Source organism: Furipterus horrens, unplaced genomic scaffold, assembly GCF_987537825.1.
Source record: "Furipterus horrens unplaced genomic scaffold, mFurHor1.1.pri manual_scaffold_8, whole genome shotgun sequence".
NCBI classification, from domain to species: Eukaryota; Metazoa; Chordata; class Mammalia; order Chiroptera; family Furipteridae; genus Furipterus; species Furipterus horrens.
In genome coordinates, this window is record NW_028327178.1 from 81885183 (window position 1) to 81898270 (window position 13088).

Sequence of the window (13088 nt, forward strand, 5' to 3'; positions counted from 1 at the left end):
AGAAAGAAATATATTTCTGTTCAGGATTCACTGTTTATTGTTGCATAGATTTTAGTGTTCCTCATCTAAAAAATGGGATAATAGCTCAGCGAATCACTGGATAGGCCTAGTGAGCCATTGAATATTAAGCATTCAAAACAATAGACAAATCAATTTAGTCCACCAACATTAACAGAATATCTACTACCTGCACTATGCTTGGTGCTTTGGAAACCCATAAACAGATATCATTATACAATTGGAAGAGATATCTGTAAAAGATGACAGTTTCTCTTGTGATACATTATTGTAGATGTCCTCACTTTATAACTTGTTAAAAGAGCAACAGAATTATGGATAATTATTTGCTTTAAAAATGAAACATTAGGTGGGAAGTCACATCGGTTATTAATATTAAATTATTATAGTTAATTTATAAATCAGATGGTGGTTCCTTTGAAAATGGTTTCCTTCATACCTGACATAAATCATTGCTTTTTTGACACAAGAGAGTACTTGAAAGAGCTAAAAGAAAAAAGGAGCAAAATTTACCCTTTCTCCCTAGGAGGATCATCTTCAAAACATAATTAATTTAATAACTTTTTAGATATTTAATCTTAAAAATAGCTCACAAATACCTATTAATTTATTCGTATTATCCTCAGGGATTCTTTTATTGCAATAGAATTGAATAATTATACTTACAACTTTTACTTACATCAATTAAACAACTTTTTAATAATCATTTTTTATAATTTAGTTATTTAAAATTATCAAAGAGGTGATAAAGGAACAAAACTTACCATTAAATCATATGTTAAAGTAGTAACAAAGTTTTTGAGAATTTGCTTCATTCTTCATTTCTGGATTAGGAGAGAAAGTAGGAGAAACTGACATAAGCAGGTGCACTCATGTGAATGTTGGCTGTGTCAGTTTTCAGCATTGCTACTGATGGTCAATACAAAGTGTTAGGAGTAAGTGTGACCAAGTAGGTTGACTTTGGAATCTCCCTCTAGATCCCTTAAGACCTTTGAAAGGTTCTCTTCAATTCATGTACTTACTTACTGAATTAGCCTTTATGAAAAAGTGGGGAAAAGTACCCTGCATGTATAGAACTTCAATTTGGATGATACATGAGGATGTGCAGTTGCCCAGTACAATGTATGCATAAATATTTATGGAAAGAAAATGTAAGATAGCCATCCCAGGGTGGGGTGGGATTGACCAAAGAAAGCCTCTTGGAAAAGGTGGGTCTTGAAACAAGTAGACACATTGTCCTGGCTTGAAAGACAAGGAAGGACAATGCAGATGGAAGAAATATATGCTGAATAGGAGAGTCAGTGCAAAGATATAACTCTATATCTTTCCATATTAATCAATTTCAATAAAGAAGAAATTAGGCCCCCAAACCCATAATGCTTAACCCATATTGAACTTATTTATGTTATAGCTTATTCATTTATGGCATATGCGAAATTATCCTAAATAAAATTTAATATTTAAATAAATTGTTAGGCATATCTCTTTCTACTTGATCGCACAAGAAATTGGCTTGTATTTGTAGAATCAAGAAACAAAGTTACAAAATCAGGAAACAATGCTAATTTAAAAACATATTTATGAGCTTCAGAAGGGGAAAGCTAGGCTTTTGGCTTGTTGATATTTCATTCCACAGTGAAATGTAACAATGCAATCTGGCTCCACTGTTCCCATCCCCACCAGCCAGTGTATGTGGGTGTGTGTGCGTGCATGCACACATACATACACACACGCACACACACACACAGAATGAGAGAGAGAGAGAGAGAGAGAGAGAGAGAGAGAGAGAGAGAGAGAGAGAGAGAGAGAGAAATTAATGAATATGGGAACATAAATGGATTACAGAAGCAGGAATAATTTAACCATAGTGGACAAGATGCATACAGCTGTTACGACAACATTACTACTTAATAAAATGTTCTCTTGTGTTTAGATTATCACTGAACAAGTATTTCATTTAATTTAATCACTGCTTTTTAATACTTCTAAAATATTTCTAGGATAGAAATCCTTTTGGGATAGGAACTGAAAAAATAATGTATACACAATAATGTGAAATATTTTTGTGTGCAGAAATTGCCAAACTCTGGAATATTTGGAAAGAATCAGAAAGCTGATTACAAAATGCTAAAATATTTGGAAAGAATCAGAAAATTGAGTTTGGGCCTCCAATTCATTCATCTCATGTCCGTCCTTGATGAAATATCCCTTATCCGATTATTTCATTGGCCTCTCCTGTATCAAGAGTTGTTTCTGCAATGAGGGTAACACCAGAGGGGACAAGGCATCAGAAAATAGCCCATCCATTGGCTAAGTGTGTTTATGCTACATTCTTAAGAAATGTTTTTTGATGAGTTTATTTAGAAGAAGTCACTTCACATGCTGGAATGCAGGGACAAAGATCATGTAACAAACCCTGAATAAGCAGATGGTGAGGGCAGGTCATCATTCCTGAAAAAATTCAATAGTAAATAATTATTTTTCTTTTTCCAACTAGATATTGGTTTACTATTCTGTTAATTAGCACTAGCTTCAATGTGTAAAATTTTAGGCCATGGAGTACCATCCTCTTTGCTTTTCTAGCAATGAGGAACTCTTAACTTAGGGCAGAAGACATTTCTGTAAAAAAAAGAAAAAAGGAGCCAAGCGAGAATTTAAAAAAAAAAATTTTTTTTAAGAAGTATTTTCTCTAAGAAATAACTACTTAAGGTTAGGGAGTCTGTGACTCATTTAAAATAGTTTGCTACCTGATTTCTGACATAATGAAATAAAAAAAATTTTTATGATGTGTTACAGGGATTCCTAGTCCTCAGTTAACTACTCTCTTAAATGTCTATTTGAAGTTATCTGCATATTCACTTGAAGATATGTTGGAAATAAAGAAAATTAATATTAATTACCCTTGGGGAGGGTGAGAGTGGGGGACCAGTTTGTTAGGAAGCTTTGCTAGTGCACAGCTGGAGTCCTGAAATGCCTCAGTGTTCTGATGTTGTAAGTTTAGTTTGTTTCTATGAGTGTTGTTGTAAAAACATTGCAAGACACGCCAGTAGCCAAAATGGGAAAGGGGAGAGAGTCTTCAGAATTGGAAAGGCGACTGGAGTGGTAATCCAGGAAGCCATACGCTAGTTATGACTTTATTACTCCACTAGCGACAGCCTCTGGGAGGAGTGGCTTCAACATGCCTTTTTCTGAAAGGATCCCTCCAGGACTTAAATGTCTTACTATGGTAGGAGTGACCTTAGCTGGAAGTGATCGGAGCAAATCCTTTAGAAAAAAATAATGCTGGGAATTCCATTATTAAAGTGTAGTATCTCAGCGTTCAAGAAGTATGAGCTGGTCAGGAGACACAGACTGCGGCCTATGGCGTTACCTTGGGCGGCACCTTGGCAGGTAGGCCTGGCTGCACAGGGCTTGGGGCTCCGCGGGCGCTCGGGATTCGGCCTCCAGACGTGAAAGCTTCTTTGCGCGGGCGCGAAGGGAGCTGCGCTCTGCTGCGGGCGCCTAGCTGCCTGCACCCTGAGCTCAAGACGGCCTCAGCCTGTTGTGGGCGCCTGGCACCCTAGGTGGTCTCCCTGGCACATTTGCACAGCTGCTCCCCGTGTAGAAATGGGAATGCTCTCGCCCAGTTGCAAAGATGAGGTCCACACCAGCTTCAAAGCCGGGAGATGGGATCAATTCCTAGGGGTTGAGCAAGTGCCGGCCACAGCGACAGGGGCTTTTGAGGACCATAAGAAGGAGGAAGAAAGTTCCTGGCAGAGGCTATCTTTGGAGCTCTGACACCTAGGAGCTCTGGACAAACCCTGGTTTGGGGCGGAGAGGGTTGGCGGGGAGATCCCTGCGCTCTCCCGACCTCCCTCCTTTCTGGTCTCTCCCTCACCCTAAGAAAAGTCCGGAGACTTGGATGGGGGTGGGGGCGGGGTAGGGTGTTAAACAGGGGAGAGGGAGGAGACCCGGTTACAGAGGCGTCGGTTCTCTTCTTTACTCTCTCTCTATTTTCTTTCTAAAACGCCAGAGCTGAATTCGCTCGAGAGGGAAATGCCCCCTAAGTGTTCCACAGCCCATTATCAAGGGCCGAGGTTGGGAGGATGCTGCGCTCGGAGCCCAGGGCGGCGACGGGATCCTCGCTGCAAGCGGGTCGACTCCGGGACCTGCACAAAGGTTTTCAAACCGAGAGTAGATTCCACTGAGGCTGAGACGGCTGGAGGCTCAAAGGCGCGGCCACAGCTGCTTTCGCGCTGCCGGGAGGAAGCGGCTTCTGCAGGCCAGGTGGGGAACCGAAGGGACAAGGTGTACTGCCTCTTCGGGGCCCGAATGTTAAGGTCCCTGGACGCCAAGCTAAGCTCTGGCAGAGAGAAGTGGGACTGAACCCTACCCGAGCTTTCTGGCCTGCAAGCAAGAGGGCCCAGGGCTGGGAGGTTTGGGTTTTCTATTTTATTTTATTTTTAACCTGGTCGTGGGGAGCGGGAGCGGAGGGCATTGTCTACCCTAAATTGCAACTGGAAGAAAATCCCAATCTTCTACCTTAATGGGGGGGGGGGTCCCCAGAGACAAATCAGGGACCCACCTCTCAGCGGTAAGTAGGGTCCGCTGAGGCTGACCCAGGGCTTACGCCGCACCCGGCCTCCCGTTCCGCTGAGCGGAAGGGCCCGCACCTGAAAACACCGTGGAGACAGACCCTCCGATATTCTCTTCAAAAATAAAAATAACACTAAATCTCAAAATAAGGGAGTGAAAACACGATATTCAGATCTTTTCCCCTTGGCGACTCCATGGTTATTTTTAATTCAATAGCAAACGTTCGGGTGCCCCCGTCTTGCCCCTGACCGTGGGATCCCCGAGGACCCCGCGTCCTCAGGCCTGTCTGCCAGAGGTGGCCGTCGCCCGGCAGCCCCGGCGGCACCCGCGCGTGCAGCCTCGAGGTCCAAACGTGTGTTTTCCCCAGGAGGTTCTTTGTGTTTACTATTCTCCCGGGGCCCGTTCCCCCTTTTAGTCAGCGAAACATCTGAGTCTATAGAGGCCCACAGCTTCTGGACTCACAACCCAAGTGAAAGAGGCCTGGAGGCCCAGGTCACCAAAGCCACCAAGAGTTACGCGCCCGACCCCTGTCACCCGGAGGTCGAGAGTGTCGGTGGCTGCCGCTCGCCCTATTCCCGGGTGACTCCGTGGCGGAGCACAGATGGGGGACGCCGCTGGCAGGCACTTTGGGCCAGCTGATGGATCGCCTCATTTCCCGACTTGATGGGCCGGAACCTGGGCTGGCGGGAAGGCGGGGGGCGCTTCGGCAGTGGGAGGTTCTGGGCGTTGAATTTTGGCGTGGAGATGAGGGTAGGAAAGGCGGAGGCAGTGCGGTATACACATCCCAGAGAACGACTCCGAATACCCCACCTCCACGAACGCGAAGTGATCCCTTCCCCAGTTTTCTGTTCGCGGCACCGCGCCACTACTCCATCCCGGTCCCCGAGGACCTCGGGGCTGTGCGCGCGGCGGCCGCCCCCCGGGGCTCCAGACGCGCGCCGCCTCTTCTTCCCGCCGCCTCCGCGTTCCCCAGCAGGGCGCTGCCGGCTACCTTTTGGGGGAGGCTGCGGAGGACAGGATAGGCCTCCGGGTGCCCGGAAAGAGCCCTGGGTTGCGGGGGAGGCGTGAAAGCCGCAGTGCGGGGAGAAAAACGCCTCGGTTCTTAGTCTATCTAAGGTCCAGTTCTCGTCGCGGACAGGGAACACTGGAAGAAGTCAGAGGGCCTGGAGTTGAGAGTCCGAATAGCGGTGAAGGATTTTGTGGAAGGGTAGGTGGAAAATGCACATCGAAACGCTTTCATCCCGGCTGTCCGCCCCTCTAGCTTGGTCAAGGAAACCCTGCGATCCTGGGAGGTCAAAGTAGCTTGTGCCTGTCCTGGCACCGGACTGCAGCCGGGAGAGGGAGGGGGAGAGAATCCCAGGGAGAATCCGAGGCTGCCCTTAGGTAAGAGAACAGCAGACTGGAGACGGTAGGTTCTCTGGGGCCTGATTTGGGCCATAATTGTGAGGGTTTTTTTTTTTTCTTTCAGGTTCCTGAAGTTTTCCTCCAGGTCTCAGGAACTGGAACTCGGACTCTGCTCAAGGCGTTCATCCTTGACGGGTCTTGAAAGACACTAGGGGGATCAGGTCTGTGATTTCAGGAAATCCCCAATCTTTGCACCTAGGCAAAGTACCCCAATCCCTTCCCCCACCCACTCCCCAGGTGCTGGGCAGGCCACCACTCTCTAGGGAGTCAAGAAAACGTCACTTGGGTCAGGGCATCTAGACAAAGCACAACTCAAAGATCAAAGTGTGGTCCCTGGACCAGTAGCATCACCTTCACCTGGATTCTACAGAATCTCAGGTCACACCCAGCCCTATGGAATCAGAACCTACATTTAAAATGGTTATGCAGGAGAACTGTGTGCTTCTAGTTGGAGAAGCCCTGGCCTAACTTACAGAGCCTGAGTTTAGCCATTGTGGACTTGTCCCACTGTGCCTCTTCCAGCCTCATTTTCATCATCTGTCAAATGGAAGTTGTGTCCGAGGTCCTCTTAACACCCTGGGACCCACTTCAGACCAATTAAATTAGAATTTCTAGTTGGTGGAGCCCTGGCAGAAGTACATTTTTAGGTGTCCATAGGTGATTCTAACAGCAGCCGATAATAACTAGTGGAGAAATACCTACTTTTACAGAGTAGCTCAGATACAACCAGAGCTCTATGCAAGAGAGGAAGTACAATGTTAAGGCCTCTGGGCTCTGTAGCCTGATTCATTCTGGCTTCAGCAAGGGTGGCCTTGACCAGCTAATTAACCTTGCTTGCTCCAGTTCCCTTATCTGTGAAATGAAGTTGATAATAATGCCTAGCACTAAGGATGTGGTGCAGATTTAGAATAAAACATCTAGAATAAAATTTAATAAATGTTAACTTGTAAGGTCAGGTCCCTCAGACTTGCCTTTTATGCCACAAAGGGAGACTAGTTATTATCTCATTTGCCTTCCAGCCTGCCCCATGTCCCAGGGCACAACAGCTTGACTTTGCTTCAATATTCACATATATTTAAAAAATAACATTTTATACATGAAAATCCATATTTAAAATCACTTAGCAACTTAGTAAACCCGATCCTTTGAGAAGATTGATTTTGCTACTTCCAATAACTGTATTCCCAGTTCTACCAGTTTTAGAAGCATAAATGAAGCGTGCTTCCAGCTCTCTGTCTCGCCAAGGCAGCCACTGAATAAAAACACTGAAGGGCTTTTTAAGAGACAGATTGCAGGGCCCCACCCAAAGATCCTGATTCTGTAGGGTCCCCTCAAGTAATGCTGGTGCTTCTGGTCAGAAGGAATCAGAGTTTGAGAACCGCAAAGCCAAATGAATGGTCTGCTTTCATAGACATCTCAACAGTAGCACTGTCCAATAGAAATACAATAAAAACCACAATTATAATTTTAAATATTCTGGTAGTCACATTTTATTTTTTCATTCTTATGTATTTTAATTGAAATACATTTGTAATATTTAAGATGTACAAGATGTTGATTGATACATTTATCTTTGTAGTATGATTGCCATTGTAGTGATAGTTAGAACCTCTAATATGTCACATGGTTATTATTTCTTTTTTGTGGTGGGAATAAGTAAAATCTAGCCTCTTAGCAAGTTTGATTATTATAATACAATGTCATTGTCTCTATATATTGTGCATTAGATCTCCAGTACATATGTATCTGCTAGTTGCAAGCTTGTACCCTTAACTAACATCTCTCTTATTCCCCGGGCCCCTTCTAACCATATTTTACTCTGTTTTTTGTTTTGTAGCCATAGTTTAAAAAGTAAAAATTAATAGATAAAATTAATTTTAATAATATATTTTAAGCTAATATAGCCAAAATATTAATATTTTAACTTTTAATAAATAAAAAATAATGATGAGCTCTTACACATTTTGTATTAAATGTAAATGTGTTTTGTTTTTTTTTTGTAGTAAGTGTGGCATTTGTTTGTGTTTACATGGGAGGCCAGGAGTATGCAGAGAGAGAAGCAGGGACAAAGGGATAAGAGTGTGTCAGTCATTTGGGAGCTCAGAGGCATGGGGCCATTCCATTATTGGCATTATGATCAGTCTGCTTTGTGTTTTGCAGGAGATGTGGCCATCTCTTGTTTTTCTTCCCCCATTCCTGGCATCCACATCTACTTTCTTTTTTTTTAATAAGGTCTTTTTTTTTAAAAAAGTTTTATTTATTTATTTATTTTTAAAGAAGGAAAAGAAGGGGCATAAACATCTATGTGAGAGAAACATTGATTGGTTGCCTTTTGCACACCCCCAACTGGGGACCTGGCCCACAACCCAGGTATGTGCCCTGACCTGAAATCAAACCAGCAACGTTTTGGTTCACAGGCTGGCACTCAACCCACTGAACCACACCAGCCAGGGACCACATCTACTTTTTTTTAACTTTCCTGTTTCCTCAGAGGAAACCCTGAGTCCAACTCTCTGAGTACATGGCATTCTGGCAATGTTGAATCTGCCATTAACTCCTGACTTAGGGATCAATATCTGACTTTATGAGAGGGGATGTGGTGTTTCCCAGTGCCTGTAGGAAATGTATTCTTTTTCTTTACTGCATTAGGCTAGGGGGATTTAAGGTCTGGAGCTGCTAGAAGGTTAAAAGATAACAACTTGAGCTTCTGCCAGGAGGAAACAGACTTCCTAAGAAGGGAGGGAGAGAGAGAGAGAGAGAGAGAGAGAGAGAGAAGCAAACACAGGACTTCATTCACTGACTCAGCCACACTTTAAGGCAACCGTGAACCAGGTCATGTATCTTACATTTTTAAAAAGGGTGTAGGAATTTATTTTATGGATTTTTAGAAATTACATTTTATGGGGCTTTTATGGCAATTTGAATTTGTTGGACAGCTTGCCCTAACATTCAAGCCCTTTGAAGCATTATTTTTTAAAACATAACATTAGTAGCGGGACATGTAACTTTTATGGCAGCAGCCCACTTTTGAGATCCTGTTTTTTAAGAGTGTCCTGTGTATTAGCTGCAATCTAATGTCCGTTGGCATTGAAGATTTGATAAAAGATCAGGATCTGAAAACTATTTGGTAGATGTACTTCTCACAGCCTGATAGCTAACCCAAGTGCTGCTAAAAGGCTGTTCATTACTTCCCTCCAAAAAGATGAAATTTGAAATAGACCTGACAAGAATATGAATGAATACAGAAAGATATTGCTCCTTGTTATGTGGCTAAAATAATACACTTCAGACATCTGTTACTATACCTTTATAACATTATATTGTAGTTATTTTGTCTGTTTTCCCTGCTAGTTGAGAACTCTTTAAGAGCACGTCTGTATTAAATTTATACACCTCCCCAACACCAATCATAAGGTCTGGAACATCATGCATGCAAAGTCAGGTTCCCTGATAGGCTTTGCTATTTCCAGGAGTGCATGAAGTTAAAATACTTTGTAATTATACCGTTTTATAGGTATTCATACATTATCAATGGTTGAGGTCCATTACATAAACAGACATTTGTGGGTATTTATCAGACACTGTGCTAAGCTCTGTTCTAAACAGGTCAACAAGACACTAGGCTTTTTTCTGTGTTCAGACCTTGGCCCCTGCCATTCCTTCTACTGGGAATGTCCTCCCCCACCCCCCCACAAACTCCCACCTGCCCTTGTCTTCCCCCCTTATCTCCCCGTGATTCTATCACTAATCTCCATCAGGCCTGTCTTCAAACATTACCTTTTAGTGAGGTTTTTCCTCAACATCTATTTCCAATGACACTTTCTGTCCCCACATCTATACTCCCCATCCTTTCTCCTGGTTTAATTTTTTCCCTTTATAACAATAACTTTTTTTAGCCTCCCTGTATTTCATCAAATCTAGGTGTCATGTAATTAAGAAACACCATTATTATTTTATGTATTACTAAGAAAGGAAAAAATGCTGCCAATTAAGCCATTATATGCCATTGATTAAAACTCATTTTTTTCTTATTTTTCAGTGTTATTCTATTACAGTTTTCCCCATTTTTCCTTCTTTGCCTTCCTCTGCTCAGTTCACCTTCCACTCCCACTGAAACTCATTCTGAATTCAGAGTTAACAACAACAACAAAAAACTATGTAGCTTAGAAACAACCAAATATAGTGCTGCAAAATGCATTCATTTACATTATTTATTGTCTGGCCTCTTTTAGTAGAACAAAAATTTCAATCCTTTTCTTTTTTAAACTTCTAATTTCCTAGTGCCTTGAGAACTCCCTAAACTAAAAAGCATTTAAAATTTTGTTGAATGAATGTGGGAAAATAAAATTCACATCTTAGGAGTGAGGCCGGAGATCAAGTTATGAAGGAGGCAATGTAATAAATACTTAAATAGCAGATGGCAAGGAATTTTCCTTGGAAGCTAGGAGGGGTGTGTCTCCCTCAGCCTGGCAGGGTTTGTGTGTGGGTGGAATGGTTGTGGAGGAAGTACTCCCAGGACAGGTGATAGCCAAGCTGGTCTCAAAGGGTATGAGAGGCACACAGTGTAGGGGAGTATTTTCCAAGCAGAAGGAACAGTATCCAGGCCCAGGGATATAAAAGAAAATGAAAAGTTAAGAGAACCAGAAGTAAGTCCATATGACCAAAATATGTGTTGTGCCTAGAGCTGTGATTCTCAAATTTGAGCATGCGCCAGAAACCTCTGGTGGGCTTGTTACAGCAGAGATTGTTAGAGCTCCCCCCACACCCCCGAGAGATTATGGGTCAGTAGGCTCTGGCGTGCAGAAGAGAATTTGCACTTCTCCCAGGTTCCTAGGTAATGCTGATGCTGGCGGTCCAGCTGCCACGTGGTAAGAATCTCTGGCTTATTGATCATAAGAATAAAAAGTTTGTAACAATGTATAATGGTGGGTGTTAACTACACTGATCATGGTGGTCATTTTTCAATGTATACAAATATCAAATCATTATGTTGTACTCATGAAACTAATATGATGTTATGTGTTAATTCAATCTAAATAAAGAAATAAAGAAAAGTTTCTTTGGTGGCAGCTTTAGAATAGGAAGGGAAAACATTTATTTTAATAATAATATTTAGTTAATATTTCTGGATCGTAGAACCTAAAATCTTATGTCAATTCTCTAGCCAGAGCTCTAAGATGACATTGGCTAAGAATCAGAATTTTTTGAAGTACTAGTAAGAACAAAAAGCAAACTAAATAAAGAAGAAGAAAGCATGAGGCTCAGATGGTTGGAGAGCAGATCAGTCATTTCAGCTCGTGTGGGACTGCATGTGCCCCCTGTGAGGGTAACAGAAACTGGTGGTGGTGGTGGGGAGGCAGGGAGACCACTTGGGATGGAGAAAAGGCAGTAAGGGGCTTTTATGAGTTATTGAATACATCTTTCTGAGGTGTGAATAAAATAGAGTGTAAAGGTTTTATGTAGCTTTGTAAAAACATGACAGGGGGAAAGGAAACACCTTTTTGGTGCCTGTTTGTTTGCCCTCTTGTTCTTCAGAGGAGCCTGATGTAGATGGAATGCAGTATATTTTTTCTCTTTCAGTCTTGTCATGGGATTTTGACAAAAAGTCAAAGAGTTGCAAAAAGTGTATGTTCTGAGAATCAAATTTTTATGCCAAACAAATGTTATTTAGCTGTTTTAAAGACTAATTTATAATCACAAGATGCCATAGCTGGAAGGAGCCACAGAGGAGAATTTCTCCACTCCAATTCTTGTTCCAAAGAGGAACCTGAGTCCTGGAAGGATTAAGTGCTGGGATACATCTTTCCTGCTTCCAGTTTTTACATCCCCAGCAGTAAAAGTAAAAACAGGGCCGAAGAATGTGTTACACTATTGGCTCGACTCAGCCTCCCTTTCCTACCCCTCAACACACACAGTTTCACTCCCACCATCTCCCTGGAAACCATGGAGACCATCCTCACATGCCTGCCCCTCAGTCCTCCTAACACAACTCTGAAAACTCCATTACTGATGTCATCTCCCATCCATCCCATCTTCAGAAACTCATGATCAGTCAGTCATCAGCAAATTTCCCTAAATCCTCAACTTCTCTGAAAATTTTCCTCACCTGCTTGCTCCAACTTGGATCTCACATGAGGACAATCCTTTCTGTGCAGGCCTCTCAAGAGGGAGCTGTTATCTCCCTAAACTCTTCATGCTGGGTCTAAAGGCAGGTGTGTGTTGTCTTTGCTCCTCCCCATTGCTGTTTCCCAGTCTGTTCACTTATTTTTCCTCCCTAAGCCCCCTACTACCCCAGCTGTGAATTTGATGTCATCAGATTGTAACTCCACTACTCCTTCCAGTACTACCATGCACTGTTGCTCCACCCCAAATCCAGGGCATGTCTCAACTCTGAATATGTTAGCCACTAATTCACTGTCACTCTGTCGGTCCTACTTATTCATGGTGGTTTCAGTATCCATAGAGATAACTTTCTTGACACCATGGCCTCTAGTTCCTCAAGCTGCTGTCCACAAATGGTCTTGTCTAACATCCTACATCAGCCACTTAGTGCATGGTCCAATTTCCTTCCAGTTACTGCTCCATTTCTCTGCTTCTCTTCATAGTACAAGTCTCAGAAATAATTGTCTACACTCATAATCTCCACATTGCGACTCCCATTCTCTAGAACCCACTTTGTTTTTGTTCCCACAGTCCAGGCAAGCTGATTTTGTTGCATCATGACAGTCTTGTGATGAGTCAACTTGGTTAGACCAGGCTATTCAATCAACTGGTAATTAAGTGTTCCTGTGAAGATATTTTGTAGATGTGACTAAAGTCCAGAATCAGTTCAGTGTAAGCAAGAGAGATATTTTAGATAACCTGATGGGCCTCATACAATTAGTTCAAAGCTTTAAGGTTCCCCTGAAGAAAAAAAGAATATGACTGTGGACACAAGCTTCAGCCTTTGCCTGTGAGTTGTAGCCTGTCCTTCCCAATAGCCTGTGCATTAAAAAATCAGAATGACCTAGTCAACCCCCACAATTATATATGCCAATTCCTTGCAAAAAATCTCCTAAAATATGTCTTCTTCTGCTTAATATATATTTTCC